Source organism: Vicia villosa, linkage group LG3, assembly GCF_029867415.1.
Source record: "Vicia villosa cultivar HV-30 ecotype Madison, WI linkage group LG3, Vvil1.0, whole genome shotgun sequence".
NCBI lineage: Eukaryota > Viridiplantae > Streptophyta > Magnoliopsida > Fabales > Fabaceae > Vicia > Vicia villosa.
In genome coordinates, this window is record NC_081182.1 from 182,216,590 (window position 1) to 182,234,057 (window position 17,468).

General features: G+C 36.6%; 1 long non-coding RNA gene across 2 annotated transcripts; it reads left to right on the forward strand.

Moving 5' to 3' along the window:
• The first annotated feature begins 10,883 nt into the window (after window positions 1–10,883).
• Window positions 10,884–11,757, forward strand: LOC131656986 (uncharacterized). Of its 2 annotated transcripts, none has more exons than XR_009300410.1 (4): window positions 10,884–10,995; window positions 11,167–11,239; window positions 11,421–11,526; window positions 11,628–11,757. It is a non-coding gene; the product is annotated as an uncharacterized LOC131656986 (long non-coding RNA). The 2 variants fall into 2 exon arrangements; XR_009300411.1 differs by having other exon boundaries at window positions 10,907–10,995; window positions 11,114–11,239.
• Window positions 11,758–17,468: the final 5,711 nt, after the last annotated feature.

Below are 17,468 nucleotides of genomic sequence, written 5' to 3' on the forward strand. Positions count from 1 at the left end.
ACTCATCCGCTATATTATTTAATTAGTCGAACAATTTATTTACACATTTCAATGAAAATAATCTAATGTTTATTATGTTTTTATTTAAGGTTGTTGTATGACAAAGTGTTGCGCGGGACTGCATTGTCAAACAAATTCCGTTTCGTGTCTTCCGCCCATTGCAGCGGAATGACAGTTGCTACGGAACCGGAATCAGTTAGACAGCGCTTAGTCGATAGATTCCTGTCCACCGGCTATACAGAAAGTCTGATTCTTTGGCCGTATAATACCCGACCAGTAGGGTTAGTTTCTCATTCTTGGTTCATCTAATCTTTGTTTCTTTTGCGTAGCAAAATTTTCATATAAACTATTGTTTTAATTTATAGAGCACACTGGTTGTTGCTTGCTATCAACCCTATAAGAGAAGTGGTATATTTTCTGAATTCGGTAGATGGTGAGTGGACCAATTATCCGGCTATGAAGTCAATGGTTGATACGTAAGTGGGATCGTTCTAAATATTCGTTTATATTTATATATTTAATTATTTGTGAGATTGATCTAAACATATGCTTTTATATTTTTGTTATATCAATACAAGTGTTCCGAAGTCAAAGAGACGCACAGGTATCCCGGACTAAATCAAACAACATTACTTGGATCAAAGTGGAGGTACATTAATTTTCACAATTTTGCTTATAATATTTATGCTACTTGATAAAACAAGACAACTATAAAATCTTATTTGTTTTTCTATGTAGTGTCCGATACAGCGAAAGAGTTCAGATTGCGGATACTATGTTTTGAGGTTTATGAAAGAAATCATTCAAACGAATCAATTAGAGATTCCAATCACGGTATGGATTTATAACTTAAGATAATTTCTTATAATTTATTACATTTAACTAAATCATTCCTATTATGTTTTTGTTATGTAGTACTTTGATGACTTCTATGCTGCTTCTTACACGAGACTTAAGTTGGAAGAAATCAAAGAGGAATTGTGTCAATTTTATATTCAGCAACTATTCATATAGGTATGAATACATTATTGTGTGAACAGTTTTATGAATACATTATTTTGATAATGACTTTGTGTTTGAGTTTCTTTGGTGGATGTTGGTTCATTTTGCTTAATATTAGTTGACGATGATGACGTTGTTATATGAATCATGTTTATTTTTGTTGTTGTTAAGTGGTGCTGATAGTTTGATTTGAAACTGGATTGATGACACATTACATTGGTGGATTGATGACACATTACAATATTGGTGGATTGATTTGAAACTGATAGTTTGTTTCATTTTTGTTTTTGTTGTTGTTGAGCCTTTAATTGACCGTGTTGTTCTGTTCATACTTTGCAGGACCAGGCGGGGAAACGATCAAACTTTTGAAGTATAATATTATAGTACTCTAGGTGGTTACTAACTTTGTTCATACTGTTGCCAATATTTGAAGTATAATATTGTTGATGTTACTGATTTAGTTTGTTTGACATGAGTTAGTTACATGTGAATTGAACTATAATGATGTATATATATAATTTTGGATATTATAATTGTATTATATTAGTATATATATATTGTCCTACCTATGGTTGAAAATATATCACAGGTCGAAAATATATTACAGGTCGAAAATATTACACGTTGAAAATATATTACAGGTCGAAAATATTACAGGTTGAAAATAAATATAAATTACAGGTCGAACTGGGAGGCTTAAATTACAGGTTGCACTTTAAAATACCTCATTTAGCAACGACAGCGCTTTTAAAAAACGCTCTTAAAGGGCCACCTACTAAGGCGCTTTATTACTAAAAGCGCTGCCTAAGATTAAAAAAAACATACAAAATAAAAAAAACGCAACCTACGAAAGCGCTTTTGGAAAAGCGCTCTTATAGGGGGCTACCAGAGCGCTTTTCTGGAAAAAGCGATCTTATAGGGGGGGCTACCAGAGCGCTTTTCTGGAAAAAGCGCTGCTATAGGGGGGATACGAGAGCGCTTTTCTGGAGAAAGCACTCTTATAGGGGGGCTATGAGAGCGCTTTTGGAGTTTCAAAAGCGCTGTCGTTACCTACGGCAGCGCTGGCTTTGGCTGCGCTTTAAAGCGCTCTAAAAGCCCAAAAAAAGCGCTTTTAAAGCCCTTTTCCGTAGTAGTGTGTGGAGACGATAAATTTCCAGATAAATATTTCTAAATCTTTTGTTGCTTGCCGCTTTACCACTTCAGCAATTTGTGAGGTATATTTTTAAATATTTAATTAATGGTTAAGAGTATAAGATATTTATGTAATATGTATTTAAAATATGAGATAAATCTGAACCATTAATTCAAATCTAATAGTTATTATTAAAAATTCTCAGTTCTCAATATATTAAAAATTCTTATTTAATACGTCTCAAATTCATTTAGTCCAACTATTAAATACTAATGGACCTATCTCACCCATCCTATAATAAGTTAAGCATGAATGGAGGCAATAAAATAATTAAATAGCATAATTTTTTAAAATATAAATTCATGTGATAATAAGTTAATAACATATTTTTTTATCATAAATACATGGTATAATATAAATTTAATATTTAATTACCAAATAATTAGCTTTTTAGATTTATTTTATAATGTCAAATTTATATAAGATTATTGAGGTTTATTAAGTGTAAGGCCTCAATAAAGATTTGTTTAAAATGAGATATAATGAAACCATTAAAGGTGAAATACACAATTTTGAAACCATTAAAGGTGAAATACACAATTTTTATGTAAAATTATATAATTATATATTATATAATACATAAAATATAAAATTTAAATAACATGATCGGAGTCGGGGAATCCACGGGACGGAGGGTACTTTTCCAGTCCCCGCCCCAAAGTATCATCGAGAGAATTTTTCCCTCCATCTCCATCCCCACGGGGGAAAAAAATCCCCAACTTTGGTGCTCCGAACAGATAATCCCCACAAAGATCTCCATTAACATATGAAAATTGGCAGGTGGGGAAGTTAAATTGTATTGATTTAAAATTAAAATCAAATTATAAAAACTTTACTATTTGAAACAATAATTTTTATTTTGATAATCACGCAGAGATAAGGTTGTGAAAATAACAAGATAAAGATGAAGAGAGATAAATAAAAAAAATAGCATAAATAATGAAAGTAAAAGAGAGAAAAGATATATAGAGTACACTAGAGATTTGTACAAACTCGGCCTAATCACTTGGCTTGTTCCTGTCCCCAAAAACAATTTCTTGAGAGTTCCACTAAAGACACTTGAGCATTTTATAGGAATCTATGGGTGTTTGTGGTTCACGAAGTGTACTGAATCAGTTCAATTTTCAATAGCCACTTTAATAAAAATAGTTAACCGCTAAAGTGGTTTCAAAAACAAATAAATCTGATAGTTCTTTACCAACAACATATAGTGCTTCACATATCACAACGAAGTTCATAGTTCAAAATACCTTTATTAAAATAAATACTTCATAAGACTTCATCACACTTTATCATCCATGAAATCGTACTTCAAAAATAGTCTAAGCACCACAAACGGTAATTCAAAGGCCGTCTAATAAAAAAAAGAACATGATAGTTCCAAGACAAACGATCCCAGTGTTTACAGTGATTTCTAGTAAACAACTGCTAGCCTTCCAAATTCTACGTATTTGGTAACTTACAGGATCGACTAGATCTATCCTAGGACATGTGTATAAGTATGTTATTTGTGAATTCATCTTCTGAACCTACTCTTTTTGACAAAAGTATTGAAGACTTCTATAAAGGTTGTGGTTATATGTAAATAAAATGACTTCGATGACAGAATCTAAATGACTGGAATGAGAGATTCGAGTTAATGTTTAAAGGAAAGTAACAGACATGCGAAAGGAAATGAAACTTAAAGACTTTGATTGAAATGTAAAGGAAATTCGAAAGGAATATTTAAAGGAACAGTATTGATAAAATAAAAACAACATTGGAAGTAATATTGGTGTTTCCCAAACATACATTCTTAGCAATATCTTTCTCTTACGCTGGTACTTGAGTATTTTTTGAGTGATTTTGTACAAATTGAACACGACTGAATCCTAACATTAAGACCCCTATTTATACTAATTCGACCCTAACGGTATTTTTCTAACGAAATGCCATGTTGCCTCTTTGCATGTGCTTCGATTCTTTGAGGCTTCCATGCGTCCCTCTAGCTAAAACGAATTACTTTGAAATTCAAACCTTCCCGCTCAAAGTTCTAGAACACGACCAACGTGACTTGTCGAAATATATATCTTCGAAATATCTCGAATTATCCTAAATTCTTATTTTTAAACTTGGATAACATTTTAGCTTAAGCTCCAACTCGACATAGAGAAAAAGCTTTCATACGAAGAAATTTGAAATAGCCTTACACAACCATTTCTCCATTTTTCCTTCGAAGAATACAGTTTAAGATACTTCATCTTTGATTGTCAGAATCTCCATCTAACACCAATCCCTGATGTTACATATCAGAGCAAGACCCACTAGGCTCAACAGAAACTAAACGAGCGCACTCTGAAGCTACCTCCTAAGCTTCATGCACTAATCTTGATCACCTACAAGTTACTCACATTTCGAGGTAACATTTTCAAGCAGAAAGGGTGAGTAAATCACAATCATTATAAAAATCAAAAGTAATATATACAGTAGTCATGGCATAGGGACAACAACATCATGTCATCGTTTACTACATCTATGGTATAACTGCAATCATTAATCCCTCGCATCAAAGCACCACAATTCAATAATGTATCAAACATATCACTTAATTCAAATATTGTGTAATGACACAAATAAAGAAATGCAACTTAATAAGACTCATGCATCTGGTACCGAAACATCACTAATGACTAAGTTATCGTCATCTCCAAATATCCTCACCAGTACGATCGATTCCCGCTTGGAACCGGAGCACATCACAATTTTTTCACATAATCCACACTATGGGATTAAGGCCATCACTGGAATTAATGTCCTACAAAACTTCCTTGGAGTCCTCATCCTGCAAAATATCACTGGACTATCGTCCTACCAAATGCTATGAATGCATGATGCACGACAACACACAAAGATACGACCATAACTAGTCAAAACACATCATCATTCAGCATGTTCATCTTACATCATCACAAGCTTCATAATACGCACATCATAACATCAAGATCTTCATAAAAACATACATCAATTCACAACAAGGCATAGTTAACTTAATTCACGATAGAAACCACACTTTTTAGTACATAATCACTAGGCGTCATCATCTCATCATAATATGACTCTTAGAAATATGAGCCCTATGGTTCATTTTATTTTGCAACGCTTCGAACGACACGTCAATCGGAGTCCTGAAATTCAAGTTATGAATTTTACAAATTTTTCTGGTTCAGGCAACATTCGCCTGGCGAGGGGATATATTCGCCCGACGATTGAAGTCATAAGCCTCTGCCTCCAGTCGCCTCCTCTTTCGCCTCACGCGTCTTGGGTGAGCTCGTTCTTCCGGCGAGCGGGTCGATCCGCTCTACGAATCTACGCGAACATGGTTTTCCTATTGTGATTTCCTGCATAAAATCAGTCCCAAAAGCTACAATTTCTTCATGTTATGGGCTCTAAAACATAATATAATCATCATGTTTCATCTTATATCACTAATCCAATATATTCCATATTATAGGTACAATTATTTACAATCCATTGACATAAAACATCATGTATTCTCATCAATTCCTCACATCATCATCTATTCATCATAATTGAAAACCCCAAAAACAATCCTACCATTATCTGAAACTTAAGCCAATTATAATAATCAATATAAACTCCTCTTACCTTAGATTTGGAGCTTCATTCCAATTCCTCTTTGCGTTCTTCAAATTTCTCTTTGAGTTCTTCCCTGTGCCCAAATTTATCTTCACAGCGTTCTTCCAAAAATCTCACGATTGCACAGAATGAACTCTAACATAAACTCTTCCTTGTTTAACCCTTGGACCCCTAATATGGCTTTTCTCTTATTTCCCTCACTTAGCCCCTTGAGTTGAATATCTTTCCCTTATAATATCAAGCACCAATATTATTCTATTTTCCTAATTAAATTAGTCCCAACTAATTATTCTAATTATTCTAAAATGCTCTTAATTCTCAATAATCCTCATAACACGCATGGACATTACATAAATCACCAAAATATCACATATCATCACCAAAACATCTAATACTTCATCAGGACTCATATAATCATGCTAAATTAATTCAATAACTAATTAAATAATTAATCTAGATTTTCAATGTGTTACATGTAACACCTATTTTTGAATAAATGATTGTTTATCTTTTTCAAAAATATTTTTGGAGTTTTAGGGTGTTACATATGTCCCATAAAATGATTTCACGCCCCTAGATCCTATATGCTTTCACGCCCTAGATCCTATGGTTGGGTTAGAGCACGTATGGTAAATCCTCATCGTGTAAAGCAAAGACAATGGCTTGAGGGGTGTTGTACCCCAATTTTTGACCACTGAGATCCCACCATATTTCCAAATATTAGGATCATCATTATCATCATTATCATCATGCATATCATTTGTTAACCAAAAATACCAAAAGATTGTTGCTTGTTACTTGTGTCCCAAGACAAGAGACTGATCAAAGAGGAGACTGAGCAAATTAGGGTTTTGAGGCCCACAAAGAATTTCATCATTCTCCTATGATTCAAAGGGGTTCTATCATAAATATCCAAGTCCAAATATGGACCAATTAAAGATCAATCACTCTCAAGATCACTTGAGGCCCAAATTAGGGTTTTGATCTAATTCAAATGGAAGGTTGACTTTTAATCAGGCCATGGCTCCAAGACTCAAACCATGATTCAAGGGCATCCAAATAAACATTACAATCCATTCACATCATTAATTTGAAGAGGCGACCTTGATTCATGTGGAATCCACAAAATTGCAATTCATTTGAAAAAAATCAACTGTGTGGGTCAACCTTTGACTTTTGAGAAAAATGGTCAACCATGGACTTTTAAGGATTTAAATCATCATCATATGACTATTGAAGACATTTGACCAAGAGAAATCAAGAAAATTCATCAAGAATCAAAAAGTCAACAAAAGTCAAAATTAGGGGTTTTAAGTGATTTTGACCTTATTTTGGGAACTTCAAATTTCACCTACACACTCAAAAATCTCCCAACATGAAAGTTGTAGATCTCAATCTAGCAAACAACTTTGTCCCGTCTCATGGTTTCATTAAAAGTGATATATTTTGAGAGATATGGAATTATGAAGATTATGTTCATAAACACTTAGAAATTTTTAAAGTGTTTTCACTTGGATTTTTCCTAACTTTGTGGCCATTTTTCTCCATGATCCCAAAAGAGTTTTAGGAAACTTTTAACAAGTGAATTGAAATATGTAGCAAGGGCTTTTCAAAGAGACCAATAACATTAAATTCCATGGCTTGAGCGATGAGATATGATTTTGCAAACAAGGCTCCGTAACACTTGAAAAAAACTCCATGAACATGAAGAAGTTATGAACCAAAACCACTTCAAATGCAAAGATTCCTTTCTTGCAGCCCCTCTAACTTGTTTAAGGCACCAAAATCAGAAGATTTCACTTGCTTTTGAGCTATGATCCAAGTGTTTAAGACATTATCCAAGTGATCATTCCATTAATGGCATAAAGATCACACTTCCATTTTGAAAAAGAGGCTTTAATCACAACAACTCTTTTCTTGAGCCACTACAATGTTTCTTCTGCAGCAAAAGCATTTCAAATACCACAAGCAAGCTCCTAATGTTCAGAATAAAGTCATGGAAGCATGCTTAAGCCTTGTACCACACCATGGGAACCATAACTTTCTCATTTCTTCACAAACAAGCAAGATGGTACAAGTATCACATGGGAGCTCAATTCAATCATATTTTTCCCTCCACAAACCCTAATTCATGCCTATAAATAAAGGGTATCACTCCCTTTGTCAAACACACCAGAATTCTCCAAGTCATACCTCACTTGAAATTCTCATTTTCCTTATCTTTGCATTTTTCTAGTGAATTTGAGTTCCACCAATTCTGAGTGTCAATCAAGGTTTCTAACAACTTATAAACATAATTTAGAAGCTGTCTACCACTTCCACAACCTCCCAAACCCACTTACCCAAATCTCTGATAAGTTTATTAGTTTTGATTTTAAAAACTTTTGTGGGTCTTATTCGCTCTTTCTCTCATTCCTTTTGGAAACAATAACGCGCGGTGGCGACTCTGTTTAAAACAAATGAGCTAAGTCTTTCCCATGGATTTAGTCTCACCAATTTCATCGCTACAGAAAAGTGGCGACTCTGCTGGGGATACTGATCAAATTATTGGTGTATCTTTGGAAGAGTTGACCTGACCTTTGTTTTTGTTATTGCTTTTGTTATTGTACATACTTTTGTCTTTACTTTTCCTATGTGAATACTTGTTAATTTTATTGGGTTGTATTGGGAAAGGGCTTGATTCCCCTTGTGGTGAGATAAATCCTAACCCGGATTAGAGTGCAACTTATGATAGGAGATGGTATAGTCATTTTGATATCGCGGGAGTAGTCCCAAACACTATACCAAATTTGTCTTTTAGCAGCACCCCTATGTCGCACGCTCGCGAAAATGAACAGAGTCGCCACCAATATATTTATCCCATAAAGGGAAAGGAATATCAGGAAACCTAAGGTGAGGGAACAGGGTCTTGCGACCAGAGAATCAAGGTACGGGAGTCGGTTACGCAAGGGGAAGGTGCTAGCACCCCTCACGCCCATCGTACTCGATGGTATCCACCTATGTTTGTTGCTATCTAAAGGGTGTATAAATCTAAAGCTTAATTACTAAGGGAATGCATGCAAATGAAAGAAAAAGAAACACGGGGAAAATAAGGTTTATAAATAGTTGTGCTCGTTCAAGCCCCGCGACTTGATGCCTACGTATCCCTTTCGGGAATCAGAGCGCCGTAGTTCGGCTCCTTAGTTTTTGTTTGTTTTTGTGTTTTTTAGTGGGCGAAGTTACATTCGCACTCCGCTGCTCGACCTCTGGAGTCTTAAGCTGGGAATGGAGCGGAAATAACGTGTCCGATTAGGAGAAAGAATGCCCTGAAGGCAAGAGAAAGAATGCCTCGGAGGCAAGAGAGAGAAGAAAGATTTTGAGCGTTTCGAGGAAATCCCTTAAGCAAGGGAAACTCGAGTTACTCTTTGGTTTGTGTTTTTTAGAGGTTGGGAACTTACGCCTGAATGGAACCCTTAAGCAAGGGAGCCCCAAGCACTCGAACATCCCTTAAGCAAGGGAAGTTACAAGCTTCCATTCCCTTTTTATTAGTCAAAGTATTTATTAGTCATTTTTTATGAGTTTTCTTGGTATTTTTTATGGGAAATTTATTCAAGTATTTGTTAGATGATTTAAAGTTGAAAAGGAAAAGAAACTAGCCTAAGCATGAAGGGAATTTCTACCTAATGTTATCATGGTTTCTACCTAAGGTTAGGAATAAGAGAAACATTAAAGTCACATCATGAGCAAAATTGAGTAAGGATACAATGGTACAAAATTATACACAAGTATGAAGTAGCAATTCAAAAACATAGTACAAAATGAATTAAAAATACTACTATTTTTTATATTGATTTTTGTGAAAGAAATTGAATTACAACAAGTAAAAAGACTAAAAACAAATAGCCTAAAAACTAATATTTTCATGTATCGATTTTATTGAGAAAATGTATTAGCAATTAAAAGAAAATTAGTCCTAAACTAATATCTTTTTATGACAATTTTATGAAGGAAATTTAATTAAAATCTAAAAAGGGATTTCAACTAAAAAAAAGTAAAAGAATTATTATTTGTATTCATTTTTTAATGTCAAAATTGTGTTAAAAGCCTAAAACAATTAATGGAAAAATAGTATTTAAAATTGCAAAAAAAACAAAATAAAAATAATGAATGCAAAGGGGGTGCAATGTTGAATTTTGTGGTGTGGTAAGCAGTAGGGCGCAGGACCCAAAATCAAGCCCATAAGCAGTTTTTTGTTTCAGATTTTTGTGCTGCCAAAAACTAGCATGGGCCAAAAAGGGGGTGAGGGTAGCGTTTGGCCCAATTGTTATCATATACTCAGATTTAATGTAGCATTATTCAGTCCTCATACAAAAATCGATAAAATAGAAAAAAAACTAAAACAGATGAAACGAAGTCAAAATTGAAAGGGGAGATTAGGGTTTAGGTGAGTGACCTTTGGCGTTCTCAATCTCTTCGCTCAACGAAATCTCAGCGACGGCGCGATCGTTCTCCGACGGAAGCTATTTGTTCGCCGACGTGAATCAAACCGGAGTGGCCTCGCTTCTCGTCTTCACTCGTGTCTTCTCCGGCCGCGACGAATTTCGTCTCAGCTCTCCGTTCTTACTGACGGCGGCGACTTGATTCTGCCAACAAAGTTACGACGGTGATGTCACGTGGGGATGCGATTTCGCAACGTCGAATCTTTGAAGCTGATTGATGAAGAGTTGAAGGCGATTGATGATATGTTGGATTGTGACGCTCAAGGTGGTCGAAGGGAATGGATCGCAGACGGGCTCAGAGAGCAACAAGGCGAAGATTCTTCCGTTATCAGGTTACTCCCAATCAGTTTTCTTTTTGTTATCCGGTTTCCTCTTCTATTTTCCTGATTTTTCTCTGGTGATTGAAGATGGAAGAAGTAGTGATGAAGATGATGCGAGTTTGTTGTGGAAGCTGAAGGAATGGAGGTGGTGTCGAGGAAGAGAAGATTGTGGAATGGTGAATGTGTGAAGATTTTGGGGCTCTACCCTTCTTCCTTCAAAGTCTGCAAGCGAGACAATGATGAAGAATGATAGTGCTTTTTTTTTTGGTCTCTATTGTAGGTGGGTGAAGCTGACTATTTATAGGAGCAATCATTGGGTGATCATTAGGAATCCTTAGATGTGGGACTCAGCATTATAGCTTGCAAGGTATTTTTTTCAGTTTCTTGAATGTGGGACTTGCATTTGGTTTCTGATTTTTTCTGGTTTTCTGTTAGTTATTTAGGATGGTTCTTTTTTGTATTGAATCAAAACTGGGAATTTGCAGGTCTTGTTCTTTTTGAAAGTTTATGAGCTGAGTTCTGTTTTGCTTTGTAGCAGATTTGATACCTTCAAAAGTGATGGCTGCAGTAGGTTGGCATGGGGCTGTTATAGGAATTAAAAGGGATTGGAGGTTAGTCATGGAATGTGAAACTGTTTTGGATGTTTAAATGGGAGTCAAGTGGCTGCTGGTTGTTTATGTGAATGCTGTTAGTTAGAGTTATGCAGAGTTCTTTGGATTATCTCATGAACATGGCTGTAGAGTTGATATATATGTTATGGGCTGACTGGTTAAAGGATTGTTTATGTTGCAGGGTTATAGTAATGGTTAGAAATGTTAGCTGAATTCTGCTATGGATTGCAAAATCTATTAGGAGTTTTTTCTTTTGTTTGGAATACTGCAATGTCTTGGTAGGTAAGGTATGGAACTAGTTTGATGATTATAAATAGGTGATTTGTACTGGTTTGGCTTGGTAATAGTTGTGAAGTGACATTTACTTTCTTCGTATTTCTGTATGCAGTAAGAATGGAGTCACAACATGGGAGAGTTGGATGAAGACATGGCTTGAGGCTTGAGGCCAGAGCGGTGCATTTGAAAGACTTTGAAACCCCTCTTTTTTGTAGTTCTCTTTGATGTAACTTCACTTCTTGTAATGGATTCTTGAATTTTGTAATTGAATTTTGTAATGAGACTTGTAATGAATCATTCTTGAAATAAGATTTGAGTTTCCTCCTATCTCTCTTAAATATGAAACTTCTCATTTTTCTTTTCAATGTGCGAATCTTGAATAAAGAAAGTCCCATTAGAATGATAGCCAAAAATATGGACTAATCATGACTTTAGTCTAAAATCAACCACATGGTTGACTTTGGCTAAAAAGTCAAAGTCTTTGCAATTTGGTCAAAGTCCTTGCAATTAGCTTCCAAAGGCCTTCTCTCGCCAATACACATCAATAACTCACAAGGTGCTTATGGTTTCCTTTCTTTTTAAACCAATACGATAATAGTCTCCATCTCACAAAATTTGTCATAGGCTAGCATCTCTGTACAGATGAATTCACCAAGCACCGTACCCATGATTTATAATTCAGGCAGTGTAACAAACAATTGTGTCCGAATTCCATAAGAAAAACCCCTTGGTTAATAAAAGAATAGTGAAATAAAATCTAATCCAGATGATCTCAAAAAACTTTGATGAATGCAATCGTAGGGAAATAAACCCTAATTCATATTCTTCAAAACCCTACTTCCATAGTTCAAAACCCTAATTCATATTCTTCATATCCTTGATCCTAATGCCAGGTTTATTTACTAATGATGCATGATGAGTTAGATGACCTAATGAATGAAATTATGAGACGCATAAGCCAATTATAACTAAAATCAGATGGGAAAATTTTGGGGTGCAACAGCTGCCCCTATTTAATCGTCTTAAACCTGAATGAGATTGGCGTCAGCTTTTCAAACATTCAAGGTAGAAGATGATTAAATATCGAGTGAACCTGAAAATTTGCCTTATGAGAGATAGAATCCACTGGGGAAAGTGATAGTGTCATTTATTGAGGAAAATTGCGTCAATTCTGGATTGAACGAAGTAACTCTGGGTTAGAAATGAAATAGAATTCAACTCTGAGTTGAAGAAGAAAAGTGGGTCAACTCTGGGTTGAAGAACGGAGAAAAGTCAACTCTGGGTTAGATAAAAGATAAACATCGATTCTGGATCGAGAAGGGAAAGAAGGACATCAACTCTGGGTCGAAGATAAGATGAGGATATCAACTCTGGGTTGAGAAAAGGAAAGAAGAACAATTAGGGATGATCGTCAACTCTGGGTTGAGAAGAAAATAAAGAAAGAAAACCGTCAACTCTGGGTTGAATAAAAGGTGACCGTCAACTCTGGGTGAGAGAGAAAGAAACAAGACAACCATCAACTCTGGGTTGAGTGGGAAAAAGATAAGCATCAACTCTGGGTTGAATAAAAGACAGACATCAACTCTGGGTTGAATAAAAGGTGACCGTCAACTCTGAGTGAGTGGGAAAGAAACAAGACAACCATCAACTCTGGGTTGAGTGGGAAAAAGATAAGCATCAACTCTGGGTTGAATAAAAGACAAACATCAACTCTGGGTTGAATAAAAGGTGACCGTCGACTCTGAGTGAGTGGGGAAAAGGTAAGGGTCAACTCTGGGTTGAATAAAGGAAGACCGTCAACTCTGGGTGAGTGGGAAAAGATAATTAACTCGGGGTTAAAAGATGAAAGGAAGGTCAACTCTAGGTTGAACACAAAGACACCAACTCTGGGTTGAAGCAAGATGAACATGATTGACTTGAGGAGATGACACCACGATGGTAACTCTGAGTGCCCCAGTGGAATATCAATTGATTGCTTGTAGAGAACCCATCTGATGAGTAACTTGGCTTATGCTTCACATGCGAATGTTTGATTTATTTGTGCACTTCTGGAAATGCAATGCAAGGGATTCTATATGCAGTGTACTGATGCATTGTTCAGGGTTTCTGCTTTGATGTGGAATAGATTAGGTGGAGTTTTGAAACTCTGCTTGATTCAAGATGGGGTGGATGGCCCTGCTTTGTTGATGATCGGATCATGCGGGTGAAATGATAATGAAAATGCAATGATATGCATGATGATTGTATGATTATGAGTGCAATGATTGTCTCCAAGATACCAGGAGTGGATGGAGTATGCCCTTGTGGAAGGTTGTTGCTTGAAGGACAACACTTGTGAAGGTGAGGTGTTTAGTTTGACTCCTCGACACTCGTCTTGATATCTGACACTTGCTTGGGGATGGAAGAAAGAATTGTCACTAGCTTGCCCCAGCTTGTATGACCTTTTGAGATAGAATTTTGACATGCTTGAATCATGGAGATGTGCAATGGTCTGGCCCAGTGTGGATGAAGGGATGAATGCCCCAGATTGGAAGGAACTCTTCCACCAGATGGGTGCTTCAGAGACTTGCTTTGTGGATGACCAACCTTTGCCCTTGTAAGATTACTCGATTGGAATTTCAATGTTGGACTTTCCTTGGTATCAAGCATTTACTTTCTGATTAGAGACAAATCTGTTTTGCAAGGGATAATGAGAAATGCGATGCACATGTTAATCTCAAAGAAAAAGTTTTATTTGTCAAAATGTTGTATTGATACTAACACAAGTGACACAGCAACATTAGGAGTCAGTTTTGACATGATTTATAGTTTGTATGCTTTCGGAACGAACCATGCCTCAATTAGGACTTTTGAGGGTTGTAACGTGGCCGGGTTCACGGTTTGAGAAACAAAGGATAAAGGCTCAAGTTCTACTTAACCCACCCCTCTTCGTGATGTTCTCCAGTCCTACGTTCAGATAGTTTGACACGAGTGTTCGCCTTTCAGGAAGGATTGCGATGAATGAGGATCCTTTGTAGCTTTGATTGAAGTGGCAGTCACTATTTGATGCTTTCGTTGATGATCACAACAACTTGTTCCTTGGAGGATTTTTGTTCTTTTGCTTTTGACTTTTGCTTTCCCTAACTTTTGCCTGGACAGAAAGTTTCTTTTGACTTTGATTTTTGTTGTCCAGCGGGATATGCCCTAATTTTGCCTAAGTCATTTGCTTCAAAGCTTTTCTTTTTGACTTAGCGGGCTATTGCTTCTTTCTTTTTTGATCATGATTCAATACTTTTTTCTTCATTCTCTTTTGCCTCGTTCGGGAACAAGTTGTATGACTTTTGTGATTGACTTGATGAAAAGGTTGTGTCTGCCTTCTTCTTAGTGAATGAGAGACATCCATTGTGGATTGTGTTCTTCCTTTTTTGTTGCGAGAGATGAGATGTAATTGATCCTCTGATGGAATACCTGAAAGTTGAGCGCTCGGTCGCACTAACTGAAGACTACCCTGCCCCTGGTTAAGATTGAGGGTTTTGTATTTTTTGAAAAGAAACTACTACTCCTTAGGCTCAAAGGGGTTGACGAAGGTTTCACTCCCTTATAACTCCAGTGTTTAGGAATTGAAACAATGCCTGTACATCGTCAGCAGGATCTTTGTTCCAAAAGCATACAGTTAGTAGTTCATGTGTTTTTGATTTTCATCATTCTCCTTTTTTAGTTGCTTAAGACAAATGAGTGAAGTATCAATGAACATAATGACAAAGATGAAATGATTTGAGAAAAACATGTATATTGCATTATTTTTATTTATTCGAACAGAATGAGTTTCTTACAATGAGAAGTACTTGATAACAACAAAAGTAATACAATTGAAAATACTAAAGAAATCTATACAATGGCAAGCTTGGCCTTATTCTAATGCAAATGAAAAGTTCTTTGACAAACATAAAGTCTTCAGGCTCCACTGGTGGAAGGTGCCCCATGGGTTTGTTTGATAATAGCTTGACCTTGTCTGTAATTCCCCATGATTCTTTGTCTGTGAGCTCTTGTCAGATATCGGTGTGGAGGAATCGTCTTGATTAATCTGATGGAGAGGAAGAATGTAAGAGTCTTGGTAACCATGGATGCATATGCATGAATGCAAAAATGTTAATGAAGATGCAAATGTATCAGGATCAAGGATCAAGGCCTCTTGGATAACAACTTCTCATGGTCAATAAGATATGGCCGAACCCTCCAGATTCAGAGGTTCGACGTTGCTTTCTGGATAAACAGCTTGTGCATAAGTCAAAGGTGGTCGAACCCTCCAGATTCAGAGGTTCGACGTTGATTCTGATAAATAACCCTTGCATAAGTCAAATAAGGTCAAACCTCCAGATTCAGAGGTTCGACGTTGATAGGTAACTAATGTAGAACTTCTGTATAATTCAAATGTCCCAGGATCAAAGGTTCGACGCCTTTTATTGAATGGCAGAAATCCGGGTGTGATGAAGGACAAGTTTCCTGTCCCACCCCAATCTCACGGGTATGAATTCTAGACACGGACAGGTAGTCCCTAATGGTCACCAGGGTCTACAGTTCCCATGGGGTACAAAGTGTTTGAGGCAACAAGCGTGCCAGACACAGTGTTCCATGAAAGAACCTCGCCCAGTTGTGGTACCCCATGCCAATCTCAGCCATAGCAAGCGCTACGGGAGTCAACATGAGCATCCACGCTAATCCTATATGTCACTTGGCCTGGGTAGTGGGCCTTTTACCTCAAAAACCCCCACCTGCAAAACAGAACAGAAGACCCCAGGGAACACAAAATATAATCCATATGCATGATGTGCAACCAGAAATAAACATGATATGCAAGCAGAAAACATGCAAACATATATACAAGATATAGACATAAAAACAAATAAACACCCAAATAAAACAAACAAAGGCTAGGATCGACTTGCTTAGGTAATCCCCGGCAGAGTCGCCAGCTGTCGCACGCTCGCGAAAATGAACAGAGTCGCCACCAATATATTTATCCCATAAAGGGAAAGGAATATCAGGAAACCTAAGGTGAGGGAACAGGGTCTTGCGACCAGAGAATCAAGGTACGGGAGTCGGTTACGCAAGGGGAAGGTGCTAGCACCCCTCACGCCCATCGTACTCGATGGTATCCACCTATGTTTGTTGCTATCTAAAGGGTGTATAAATCTAAAGCTTAATTACTAAGGGAATGCATGCAAATGAAATAAAAAGAAACACGGGGAAAATAAGGTTTATAAATAGTTGTGCTCGTTCAAGCCCCGCGACTTGATGCCTACGTATCCCTTTCGGGAATCAGAGCGCCGTAGTTCGGCTCCTTAGTTTTTGTTTGTTTTTGTGTTTTTTAGTGGGCGAAGTTACATTCGCACTCCGCTGCTCGACCTCTGGAGTCTTAAGCTGGGAATGGAGCGGAAATAACGTGTCCGATTAGGAGAAAGAATGCCCTGAAGGCAAGAGAAAGAATGCCTCGGAGGCAAGAGAGAGAAGAAAGATTTTGAGCGTTTCGAGGAAATCCCTTAAGCAAGGGAAACTCGAGTTACTCTTTGGTTTGTGTTTTTTAGAGGTTGGGAACTTACGCCTGAATGGAACCCTTAAGCAAGGGAGCCCCAAGCACTCGAACATCCCTTAAGCAAGGGAAGTTACAAGCTTCCATTCCCTTTTTATTAGTCAAAGTATTTATTAGTCATTTTTTATGAGTTTTCTTGGTATTTTTTATGGGAAATTTATTCAAGTATTTGTTAGATGATTTAAAGTTGAAAAGGAAAAGAAACTAGCCTAAGCATGAAGGGAATTTCTACCTAATGTTATCATGGTTTCTACCTAAGGTTAGGAATAAGAGAAACATTAAAGTCACATCATGAGCAAAATTGAGTAAGGATACAATGGTACAAAATTATACACAAGTATGAAGTAGCAATTCAAAAACATAGTACAAAATGAATTAAAAATA